This window comes from Typopeltis vanoorti, chromosome 5 (assembly GCF_054136105.1).
Source record: "Typopeltis vanoorti isolate ZY-2024b chromosome 5, IOZ_Tvanoo_1.0, whole genome shotgun sequence".
NCBI classification, from domain to species: Eukaryota; Metazoa; Arthropoda; class Arachnida; order Uropygi; family Thelyphonidae; genus Typopeltis; species Typopeltis vanoorti.
Window position 1 is genome coordinate 105488184 of NC_143553.1, and position 12167 is coordinate 105500350.

The following is a 12167-nucleotide window of genomic DNA, read 5'->3' on the forward strand; positions in this document are numbered from 1 at the left end:
GCAATGGCCAAGATGCTTCAATATGCGCAATAAGTGAAACAGATGATGATTTAGCCAGTAGTGAAAAGATTTATGAGGAGAAGAAACAAGCTATTGTTTATTTATCTCTTGATGATTTCATAAGAAAAGCTGAATGTCCAAATGAAACTTTTTAAAAATTTTTCTATTTTCTCACACTGTTCATGAAAAAATGGAAAACATACTTTATTATATCACTTTGCTTTAATAATTACATTCCCATATTCTGTTTAGGAATTTAATTAATCTTAATTGAAATGTTTTAGAGCTGTATTTGTATAGTTATGAATTATTCCATCTTCTCCTGTAGCTTTTCTATTTTTTAGTTTTTCCAATATTTTCTTTAGCTCATTTAACTGTATTTGTTCTTCATTTGTTTCTTGACTTATTACTTGTTTTATTTCAGTTTGATTATTATTGTTTAGAAGCTGGGTGTAGTGATTGGTCCATTCTTTTGTGGAGGGGCCTTCTAATTGTAGATTATCCTTTGTTTCTTGAGTCATTATTTTTATGATTTTATAACTCTTTAGTTGAGGTCCATTTATGTCATGCTCTAATCTTGATACAAATTTTTCCCACTCTTGTCTTCTGATTTTTCCTGGTTTCTCTTCATGTTATTGCTTTGATTCTTTTGTATTCCATTTCATTTCCAATGGTTCTGTCATTTAACCATTTAAGGTAGATTTCTTTTTTCTTTCTTATTAAAGATTATATTTCTGGGTTCCAGGTTCTGAGTCCTTTACTTTTTTCTTCGCAGTTTTGTTCCTATGGCTTCATATGCTGCTTGTTTTAGTATTTGCTTAATGTTTTGCCATTCATTTTCTGTCTGTATCTTCACTTATTTTCTTTGTATGATTTGTAAGTCTTCTTTGATATAGTTCTCTGATACTATCTTGCTGTAACAGTTCTATCTTAAATTGCTCCTGCTTTTGCTTTTGTGTTGTTTCTATTTCTCTGGTTCGGGATCTTAATGGTACTGATTAATAAATAATGGTCTGAGTCAATATTGCATCCTCTGTATACCCTACAATTTCTTACCATCTTCTTTAATTTTTCACCCACTATTATATAGTCAATGATGCTTTTATATCCTCTGGCTTCCCATATATATTGATATATGTCTTTATGTTTAAAGAAGCTGGTTGTGATTTTCAAACTATTATAGGCCACAAATTCCCTGAGTTCTCTTCCATTGTTATTTATGGTGTTTTCTCCTTGATTACCTATTAAATCTTTAAATGTATTTGATCCAATTCTAGCATTAAAATCGCCTACAATGATTAAGTAATCTTGTTTATTTGTGTTCTGAATTACATTTTGGACGGTTTTATAGAATTCTTCTGTTTCAGATTTTTTTCATTCTTCAGGTGCACATATATTCCTATGATTGCAATAAATTTCTTATTTAAGTCTAGCCATTATTATTCTTTCAGAGATCCAGTTATATGATTCAATTTTGTCTTTTGTCTATTATTATGATAATAATAAGCCAAGAGATATCAAAATAGAAAAAATACTCTTTATTATTTAACTCATAACATGAAAACAGAAATGCAAAAATATACATTACAAGGAATCAACAGAAATAAATTAACTTGCAAACGTATTGCTGACATTTGAAGATATTCTGGATGCCATAGTATTGTTGGGCACATTCATGTGGGCATGATCTTGTGAATGCCAAAGCTGGATAGCTGAAGAGTAACAGTCATATATGTTATAGCTAAGATTAGTATTAAGATGGACTGGATTGAGAACAGTTTCTGTTGATTCTGCAATGCTTCTCTTCAACATATCATCATAGCATCTAAATGTTTTCTGATTTGTTCCAGATCACCAGATGAATGACAGAATCTTCCTTGTTAGGGTAAGCAGAATTAAGAACATGATCAGATAGTGTGCTGGTTCTAGTTCTGCCATATGTAATGTCTCTCACATGTTCTTCCATATGCAACTCAGTAGATTTCTGTGTCTGACTAAAATAGGGTACGTTGCAATTACAACAAAGACAATAATCCTAGGTACTTTAGGCTGTCATGTTTTGGTTTAGATGTACCAAATAAGGAACAGCATTTGGTAAAAGTAGTAAAAGAAGTGCAGATTTTAAATTTAAATTAAATTAAATTTCTTGAATTTTAGCTACCTTTGGTGAAATGGAGCTGATATACAGTAGAGATATGAAACTTTTACATCAGTACTATCTTCAATACTGTGAGCAGTTGATTAAAAAGTAGTTTATGAATGGGAGCTTAATTCTGCTCGACCTAATGAGGAAGATGCTGTCATTCATCCAGTAAACTGGAACAAATCAGAAAACATTTTTAGATACTACGATGAACTGGAAATAAGAATTCTGGAATCAACAGAAATTGTCCTCAATCCGGTCCATCTTAACACTAATCTTAGCTAACTGATCTGATTGTCACTCTTCAGCTATCCAGCTTTGGTGTTCACAAGATCATGCCCATGTGAATGTGCCCAATAATACTATGTCATCCAGAATGCTTTTGAATGCCAACAGTATATTTTCATATTAATTTATAGCTGTTGTTTCCCTTGTAATGTATATTTTTCTATTTCTCTTTTCATGTTATGCACTCATTAAAGTTTTCGAAGAAGACATAGCTAGTTGCATGCTCTAATATTAATAATAAATAATATTTTTTCTATTATGGTATCTCTCTGCTTCTATTCATTAAATTTATTTAATTATATATATGAAAGAATGATCATTAACTCGGTTAACATACATATTTTTATGAAGAATTGAATGACTAGAACTGAGATTTAAGTAAAAAGGTTTTACTATAAAAACACTACTAGTTTTGGCCTGTAACAGCCTTCATCAGGTGACATTATAAAAGAAAGAAAAAAGACAAAACACTAAACACTGAAGGTTAAAAGACTATGAACAACATAGAGAGTCTCTATACATAATTAGCATGAAAACGTTGTATTTAAAGCTGTTCTTTCGTTTGTTGCATTGTTGGGAGAGTGCGTGCTTGCAGCATCACGTGAACGCCAGTACATGATTACAGCTGAATAACTATCTGGGAGGTTGTAGCTCAAGTTATTATTTAGATGAACAGGATTGAAGATGATTTCTCTAGATTCCACAATTTTTCTCTCTAGTTCATCATTGCAACGGAAGATGTTAGTAGATTTTTCCCAGCAGACTTTGTGACTTTGGTTTTCATCATTAGGATTAGCCGAGAAAAGGATATGACTTGATAATGCACTGGCTCACTCTCTCTTGTAAGTAATGTCCCTCATGCGTTCTTCCATACGCAGTTCGACAGATTTGTCTGTCTGCCCAAAATAAGGAATATCACAATCACACAATATTTTATATACACCAGGGTATTTGAGTTGGTGATGACAAGGTTTTGGGTGGCTTATTAAGAAACGGATCTTTGGAAGTGGAGTGAACAAGGTTCTGATATTGTATTTTCTTAGAACTTTTGCTAATTTATGTGAAACTGTACTTATGTAAGGAATAGATATGTTGCCTTTGAATCTATTTGTTTCTGCTGAGTAATGTCTAGGAGGATTAAGAAGGAATTTTTCAATGATTCTCTTGGAATATCCATTAACTTTGAAAGAAGTTTTCAGATGGTTTATTTCTGTAAGAAGTTCATTCAGGTCATCCAGAAGAGAACGGGCTTTATGTCCCAAGGTGGAAATTATTCCAAGCTTATGAGGAGGGAAGTGATGGGACTGACTAACACATTCCTGGATGCTAACAATGTTAAATTCTTTCCTAATATCCTCATTTTTAATATGATATTGCCATTGATGCCATCTGTGCATGCCTCTAATCTTTCTCAGGACTCGCTTATCTGTGGTCTCTAGCCTTTGGTCAAGTGTTTTATTTCTAACCCAGCTCTCAGATCCATAAGTTAAAATTGGTTTGAACACTGTCTTGTATACAGCTAATTAAGTATTTTGACAAATTTCTCTCTTATTCCATATGAATTTATTCAGTTGACTTCTTGCCATACCAGCTTTATTGATTCTGTCGTCTGCTTCCTTATTTAATTTACCATCTTCATTAAAAATCGTACCTAAGCAGTACAAATGTTTCACTTGTTCTATAGGTTCTCCATTCACATTGCATTTGATATTTTTAACGTCTTCCTATTTTCATTGTCTCTGACTTTTATTGCTGACCTTTATACCAAATCTATTACAACAGCTATTCAATTTAGTCAGGGAATCTTGCAAACTTGTAGCGGATTTATTTAGAAGTATAACATTGTCTGCATAAAGCAAAGAGCTGATATTAACATCTCCAATTCTGATGTCAGGTTTAATACCACTTCATAATGTGATCCATATAGATAATGAATTAGAGAGGAGATAATGTAATCCTTGTCTGACACTTGATTTAACATTAAACTATCTTCCTGCACTTCCTTCAATTCTAACAGCTGACTTACAGCTCAAATAAAGACTAAGTATTGCTTGATATAATGCCCCATTGACACCATATAACTGTAGCATATCGAATAGCTTCCCTCTTGGCACCTTGTCATATGCCTTTTCGAGATCTACAAAACTTAAATACAGATCTTTGTTCCTTTCTTTGAGGCTTACATGGTGATCAGAATACATTTTGGAAAATTATGTAAACAACTACCGTGTTTGAGTAAAACTTTAGTTTAATATAAACCAAAATCCACATTCCAACCTTTATATCAAGGTCATCTTCTGGAGCATATCTACTATATACAGAGAAACAAGCTGCACTACAATCGGCATGGTTTAATAAAGTTACTGACCAACTGTTACAACAATTATTGGCCTGACCTCTGGTGGGAAAAAAAAACAACCTTACTACATCAATGCTAGAGTCCTAATATTATTATCTATTGGTTGTAACATGGAAGAACTAGGACTAATTCTTGACAAAGTTAACAAGATCAGTAATAACAGAGGACTTCAACTCAATTCTAGCAAGACAAAGATCATGATTCTCAAAGGAAAAACAAACAGAGAAGCTCTTGAGAAAAGTGTATCTTAATGGAGAAAGAATTGAGGAAGTCAGCAAGTTCAAGTACCTGGGATCCATTATTAATGTGAAGAATTGCTGTTCAGAAGATGTCAGAAAAAGGTTAGGAATGGCTAAAACAAGTCAGAGACCTGTCTAAAATCTGCAAGGATGGATCTATCTCCATGGGAACAAAGTTGAGGATTTTAGATGCAGTTGTTTTTCCAACAGTGACTTATGGATGCGAGACTTGGAACCTAAAGAAGTCAGATAAGAAACGGATATCTGCTTTTGAGATGTGGTGTTACAGAAGGCTGTTGAGGATATCATATACTGAAAGGCATACAAATGAATGGGTGCTAGAAAAGATTAGTAGAACTTTAAGGCTCCTTAAGGATATTCACAGAAGAAAGTTAAAATATTTTGGACACACAGAAAGGATGGAAGGAGGACTTCTCAGAACAGTAATAGAAGGTAAAGTTCCTGGAAAAAGAGGCAGGGGTAGACCATCAATGAGATGGATGGATGGATGGATGGTGTGTGTGGAGTGACTGATCTTCAGAGAGTTGAGGCTGCCAGAAAAGCAAACAACAGGATTACATGGCGAGGCCTGGTGTGGAACATCACCGAGCATCGGAGTGACCATACGGCATCTGTAGATGCCCAGTAAACATAGAGAGGATTGTAACATTACATTGGGCTGAGGAACAACAAGTCTATATAAATATAATCATGTAGTTAATATATATATATATATATATATAGACTTGTTGCTACTCAGCCCAATGTAATGTTACCACCAATAGATAATAATAATATTAAGACTCTAGCATTGATGTAGTAAGGTTTTTTTTTTCTTTTTTTTTTTTTTCACCAGAACCAAAACCAATAATTTTCATGAGTCAAATAATTGTTGTAACAGTTGGTCAGTAACTTTAGCAAACCATGTAGATTGTAGTGCAGCTTGTTTCTCTGTATATAGTATATATGCTCCAGAAGATGACCTTGATATAAAGGTTGAAACGTCGAGTGTGAATTTTGGTTTATATTAAACTCAAGTTTTACTCAAACGTGGTAGTTGTCTCCATAATTTTACAAAATGTATACAGATCTTTGTTATATTCTCATGAATTCTCAACTATTTATCATAAAGTGAAAATCTGTTAGAAGTTTATTTTTCACTTGGTTAGACTATAATAAATTTAGTTTAATCCTTTATCAGTAAGTAAACAAAGTTTACGCCTCAAAATATCTTCAGGACTGAGGTAAGGTAGTGCAACACCAGGTAACTCCAAGCAAAGGTGGACCAAGCTCTCATCACTCCTTGTCTCAGTATCTCCCATAATGCAAAGCACATCTCCTTGCGGACATGTTGCACTACCTTACCTCAGTCCTGAAGATTTTTTCAGGCACAAACTTTGTTTGCTTACATTTGGATAAAGGATTAAACTAAATTTATTATAGTCTAACCAAGTGAAAAATAAACTTCCAACATCTTTCTCTAAATCCAGAGTAATTCAATAATAAGGTGGTACACCTGTTGGCAACTCCTATAGGTAAATATGACCTCTCCTATTGCTTCTGCCTTAGTATCTCCACGTTTGGGTCTGCCGCCCACTGACGAGACCTCAGTAAAGGTTGAAACCGGTCTAGGTAGTGGCCCTTCCCTTAATGCATAGCAGTATACATGTCCGCAAGGAGATGTGCTTTGCATTATGGAAGATACTGAGACAAGGAGTGATGAGAGCTTGGTTCGTTTTGCTCGGAGGTGCTGTAAAAGGAGTTAGAGATAATAAAGGTGACATGAAAATGGGAGAAAAAGATATCTTTGAAGTATGGAGTAATTACTTAGAAAAATTGCTAAGTGGTAAAAAATACTCAACAGGTATACAGTCAGGAATATATATCCATACTTCAAGTAAAAAAAAAGTCATCAAAGGCTTGAAATGTGAAAAGGCAGCAGAAGTAGATGATATTCGACCAGAGATGCTGAAGTATGATGATATGAAAGTCTTACAGTGGCTGCACTGCATAGTTCAGAAGGCCTGGACAGAGAGACGAATTCCCGATGATTGCAGTAGACCTCTCATAGTACCCATATATAAAAAGAGAAATAAAACTGAATGTGAGAATTACAGAGGTATTTCCCTACTGAGTGTTCCTAGTAAGATTTATGAAAGTATACTTGAGAAACGGTTGAGAAGAATTGTGGAAGGAAAGCTTGTTTAAGAACAAGCAGGATTCAGGCCAAATAGAGGCTGTCCATATCAGATCTTCACTTTATGACAAATAGTTGAGATATCATGGGAATATAACAAAGATCTGTATTTAAGTTTTGTCGATCTGGAAAATGCATATGATGTTATACTTCTAAATAAATCAGCTAGAAGTCTGCAACATTCCCTGACTAAATTGAATAACTGTTGTAATAGATATGGTATGAAGATCAGCAATAAAAAGACAGACAATAAAATGAATGCTAAGAGAGAAGCTATTCAATACACTACAGTTATATGGTGTCAATGGGGCATTATATCAAGCAATACTTGGTCTTTATTTGAGTTGTAAGTCAGCACTTAGAATTGAAGGAAGTACAGGAAGATGGTTTAATGTTAAATCTGGTGTGAGACAAGGATGTACATTATCTCCTCTGTTATTCATTATTTATATGTATCACATTATAAAGGAAAGTGCTATTAAACCTGATATCAAAATTGGAGATGCTAATATCAGCTCTTTTTGCTTTATGCGAATGATGTTATACTTCTAAATAAATCTGCTACAAGTCTGCAAGATTCCCTGACTAAATTGAATAACTGTTGTAATAGATATGGTATGAAGGTGAGCATTAAAAAGACAAAGAAAATGAAAATAGGTAGAATTGTTGAAAATGTCAACTGTGTTGTGAACGGGGAACCTATGGAACAAGTAAAACATTTCAGCTACTTAGGCATGATTTTTAGTGAAGATGGTAAATTAAATATGGAAATAGACAACAGAATCAACAAAGCTGGTATGGTAGGAAGTCAATTGAATAAATTGATATGGAATAAGAGAGAAATTAGTTGGCACACTAAATTAGCTGTTATACAAGACAGTGTTCAAACCAGTTTTAACTTATGGATCTGAGAGCTGAGTCAGAAGTAAAACACTTGACCAAAGACTAGAGACCACAGATATGAGAGTCCTGAGAAAGATTAGAGTCATGAACAATGGCAATATCATATTAAAAACAAGGATATTAGGAAAGAACTTGACATTGTCAGCATCCAGGAATGCGTTAGCAGAACTAATCTCAGGTTGGTGTGGTCACTTAAATAGAATGGGTGAGGAAAGATTAGCCAAACAAGTGTTCTATGCCAGGTTTGCAGGAAAAAGACCAAGATATAGATGGATTGATATGGTACAAGGTGTCTTAGATGATAGAAAGATAAGATCTGATGATTTTGGAGTCTTGACAAGTAACAAACTGATTTGGAGGAAAATTGTAGATTGGCAGTTAGTAATGATGTAAATTTTTCATGTAGTACTATCATATCCTGTACACCCCTTGAGGTTGCATGGCAAGAATTTAATGATGATGTGTTTTTGATCTGTGGTGAGCAAGCACTGCACCCATCTTGCACAAAACATTTTTATTTGCAATTCTTAATGCAAAATATATCCTACACGTTCTTTTGAAATGCCTATAGTCTCAGAAGTTTCACGCACTTTGACTCGCCGGTCATCCAATACCATGTTGTGCACTTGATTAATGATTTCTGGTGTTGTTACACTTTTTGGACGTCATTCATGTGGATCATCTTGAAGGCTTGGACGGCCACGTTTAAACTGGACAGCCATTTCTTAATTGTCGAGACGAAGGAAAAGAGTGCTCATAAACTTTTATGAACTTCTAATGAATTTCTTTTGGGGTTAAACCTTCTTTTACAAAGAATTTTATAACTGCACGATACTCAGTTTTATTCACTTCAAGGGATCCAGACAACACATATGCTTCAGATAGCTGTATATGAAACAAACTACTTGATAGAATGACTTGCAATTTCACATGGATGCTTATGACAGATGTACCAACTTAGGAAAAAAAAAATCTTGCCAATAGTGTTGCCATCTATGGTTTAGGTCGAGAACTTTTCAAACCTTTTCAGGTAATGGGAAAATTAAGGGACGTGCACTATGAATTGTTGGAACATCCAGACATATTTGGCTCCCTCTGACTTCTATCTCTTCCCAAAACTAAAACTCTTCCTTGCTGGTCAGCGTTTTTCTTCGAATCAAGAGGTGATTGCCTAGCTGTAGAGGGGTATTTTGCAGATCTTACTGAGAACCACTACATGGACGGGATAATGGATCTGGAGCATCGCTAGAATAAATGTATTAGTCTTGAGTGAGATTATGTTGAAAAATAAAAAGAATTTTGAAATTATAAATTTGTTTTTTCATTGTTAGGTTGAGAACTTTTCAGACTGCTTTCGTACTTTCTTCCTGTCAGAAATTTAATTTTAGAAAGAAAAAGAATCCCAAAGAAATGAAATTTCTTTGTTAATTCTTTCTAGAAATGATAGTTTTGACTTTTTAATACATTCTGTGCAATCATTTCCAAAATGAGAGCCATCTCTCTAATTCACCATCAAACATTCTTCTTAATTAATTCTCTTTTTTTAAACTGCTAGATAGAAATTTTCTTATCCTACCTCAGTAGACTTAAATATAAATAATATCGGAAGAATTACCTTGCTTCAAAAAATATCCACGAGGAGAAAACACTTAGAATAAACATTCGCTTTATAGTTCTCTAAACATTCCTTTCATTGCTAATGAAATTAGTTGCTTTCTTCTTTCAGAATGCAGTTTCCATCTTGTTTCTAGTATTAGAAGGAAACACAGCTGTTTTGCAACATAAAAATCTTCTGGCTTTAGTTTTATCTATTGAAGTTTTGTCTATTGACTTCAGTTTCATTTATTGACAGGAACACGTTCAGGATTAAATAAACAAACATTAGAACAAAACTAATAGAAGTATTCACAAGATCCAACTGTGCTTCTGTTTGTTCTTTTAATAACAATATTAGAAGTCTTCTTATAGATTTTCATCTTCTGGTAGTTGTTCATCAATTTGAAAGAAGAAAAACACTTTCAGATAAATCTATAGTTCTCTATATCTATTCCTTTACTCTTTTTTTTTTCCTACTTTATAAGAAAGAACCCACATTCTATATTGTTTTAAATGACGGTATCACACATGTCCGAGAAAACTAAATAGAATTTATTATTCCTATGTATTTCAATCAATATGTCATGAGCTTCGTTCAGGGAGAAGGCAGAAGAATTGATAAAAACGTTTAAATTATGAATACAGGAACGAGTCATATAGCATGCATATAATATCACGTCTCGGTTGCAGCTATACAGTAGGAGGAAACACCATTAGCGTTCAGAGAAGTGGATATAGATGTCACTAATTAATTAATTAAAAAGTATAAACCATTAACAGCAATTGCTTCCCAAATGATTGCTATATAGGAGGAATAAATTCTATTTAGTTTTGTCTTATATGTGTGTAGCTGTTATTTAAGACATTATATTATGTTTAACATGCATGTCTCTATTAAATGTCTAGATCCTATATTCTCATTCCTGTCTCCACAACATTGAAATCCAAATCAACACTCAAGCTATTGTCAGTAGTTGAACTGCTTCCTGAATGTCTGTGCATTCTCACATTTAGATTCTTACTGCTGTTTGAATCTGAAGCTTAGTAGCACTCTCCTTGAGTGCTACTAAGCTTCAGAATGGTATGATGAAACATGGGTAAGATGAAACAATGAGTAAAATAAATTTTCATGTAGGAAAACAGGCTTACCATTTCAGCTAATTAAGTAAAAGAATGAAAGGGTGACATTTTTCTAGTTGGATGTTCACCTGTTAAATGTAAGATTAAGAATGTTTACTGGGGTGTTTATTGCAGCTTCTGATGTTTTTTATTTTTTTGATATGTGCTGTCCCACCCCATGGGGAACCTGTTCATGATTGAGGTGACCTCCTGCCGTTGGTACTGGGAGGTCATTTTCATTCTTTCTCTTTTCCTTTGCTTTTCTTCACTCTACTTCTCCTGAGTGTTTTTTGCTATCCCTTCTTCCAGGCCACCATCATTGGAATCCAACATCCTGTTGCCATCTTTGTCATATAGTGCAAGCCATGGATATTTGGAAAGGAGGATCCTGGTCGTTTTGCAAGTTTGGGCTTTGCTTTGGTAAGATGGGCAATATGGATGAGCCAGCCATGATCATCTGGCTAGTGGACCTGCCTGTAAGGGTCAAGGGTGTTGCAGTAAGTTTCAGCAGCTTGCTGTGGAGCTTGTATAGCATCTGTGGGTAGCCTAGTGTTCCACGCCCGAGGGCAGTAAATGCTTGCCGGAGTGGACATTGATTTATGGATCTGTGGTTTTCTGATAATGAAAACTGCTTCATCCTCTTGTTTAACAGGGTCCTCAACAAGTCCCAACCAGGTTCAGAAACCGTATTATCATCACTGGAAAACCAAATTTAAGAAACAAAAACATCAGAAGCTGTAATGAATACACTACTAAACAAGAATGTTAATCTTGCACTCAACAGGTGAATGTCAGGTTAGAAAAAATCACTCTTCTTCACCTAGAAGGATTTGTAAGGGTTGGCAGGAGTGCCAAAATATGTAAAGAAAGCATGTTCAGCAGATATCCTTATTGAAGCAGTGACAATAGCACAATCAGAAAAATTGGGAGAATAATGGTTACTGTTATCCCCACAAAACTTTTAACTTTTCTAGAAGCATAATATCAGAGTGCAACCTCGTTGATATTCCCAATAAAGAGATATGCTCTGATCTCAAAGACCAAGGAGTGACAGCCTTAAGAAAGTTCCCACCAGAAACATCATTTTTTACCTTTAACAAGCCAAACCAACAATATCTGTCAAAGCAGGATATCTCAACTGTCCATGCTCTATATGCTAAATTAATGATGGTATTTTAAATGTCAGAAATATGGTTGGTGATTCTCAAACTGCTTGTTGTGGCTTTTCTGGATTTCAAATCAATATCCTCAGAGTACAACTACTTGTTACAATCTATGTGCAGAACAGTTCAAATTGTAATGGACAAAAACCTAAAGTCCTAA

General features: G+C 34.3%; 1 protein-coding gene across 1 annotated transcript in view; it reads left to right on the forward strand.

The window, feature by feature from the left end:
* The window catches only part of rg (A kinase anchor protein rugose), a 1380990-nt gene that overhangs the window by 417233 nt on the left and 951590 nt on the right, over positions 1-12167 (forward strand). The window lies entirely within an intron of this gene.